The sequence below is a fragment of the Cynoglossus semilaevis genome, chromosome 8 (genome assembly GCF_000523025.1).
Source record: "Cynoglossus semilaevis isolate Cse_v1.0 chromosome 8, Cse_v1.0, whole genome shotgun sequence".
NCBI lineage: Eukaryota > Metazoa > Chordata > Actinopteri > Pleuronectiformes > Cynoglossidae > Cynoglossus > Cynoglossus semilaevis.
Genome location: NC_024314.1, coordinates 11,986,589 through 11,987,559, shown reverse-complemented (window position 1 = coordinate 11,987,559; position 971 = coordinate 11,986,589). Strand labels below are relative to the sequence as shown.

General features: G+C 38.2%; 1 protein-coding gene across 8 annotated transcripts in view; it reads right to left on the bottom strand.

The window, feature by feature from the left end:
- Window positions 1–227: 227 nt before the first annotated feature.
- uts2r (urotensin 2 receptor) overlaps window positions 228–971 on the bottom strand; it is a 39,495-nt gene continuing 38,751 nt past the window's right edge. For 6 of the 8 annotated variants that reach the window (XM_025057935.1, XM_025057937.1, XM_025057938.1 and 3 more), the window contains one exon: window positions 228–734. The gene's annotated coding sequence lies outside the window, so the exon portion shown is untranslated. The remainder of the gene's footprint in view (window positions 735–971) is intronic. The other 2 variants (XM_025057933.1, XM_025057934.1) reach the window with 1 other exon arrangement.

Genomic DNA, 971 nt, shown 5'->3' with positions numbered 1-971 from the left:
GGGTTAGGTTAGGGTTAGGGTTAGTTTTGGTTATGATTAGGGTTAGGGTTAGCTGTTTTCACGATGGTAAGGCCTTACCATTGTGAAAAAATCCGTAAAAATAAAAACTCCCCGAAATGCCTTAAAATGCAAGACTAGGTCCTAAATTAATACCAATAAGTTCCTGAACAAATCTCAGAAAAAAAAGTTTTTAAAAAATGACTAAAATACTTAGCTTTGTACTTTTTTGTAGTTAAAATTCAGAAAACATTTTTTTTTTCAGATAATTTGTTAGGAAAAAAAATTAAAGAAATATCATGTGATGTCATGAATTTAGTTGAAAAGATTCAAGTTTGAAGCTGCCTTTATGTATCACATGTCCATTTACTAGAATGGACTAGAAACAACATGACATTCAGAATAAACTGTACATGTTTTTACACAAGTGTCAGTTTAAAACCACTGGTGTTGTTGTGTGGTGGAGGGTAAAGAGTTCAGAGTATTAGCCTGGGTTAAGATGCTTTTTCTCAGTCTCTCTGAGGCGGCCATGTTGGAGTGGAGGAGGTTTCCCGGGGGCAGCCACCGTATCAGTCCATTGCTGTGGTGGTGAATGTCCCTCATCTGTTCTCCATACAGGTGGTCTCCTTGGTGTGATACAAGATCAGGCCTACCACCACTGAATGCAGTCGAGGGAGTGGAGGTGAGGACTCGGGGTCGGCAGCTTTCCTGAACGCTCTCATTTCGGCCTATGTTTACTGTAGACACAAAGAAGAAGAAAAGGAATCAGATTTGAAGGTAAATATACGTTCACATGTACATAGTAACATTTGTCACTGTATCTTTGAGGAGTACAAGTACATTGTACTGCTCAAAAATGCATTGATGAAGTACACATGTAGAGAAGTGGTTGTTGTTTCTTTCATAATCATTGTTAGACCTGGGTTTTGGTGTTATGGAATATGAAGTATGCCAGTATCTGTAGGTTTAACTGT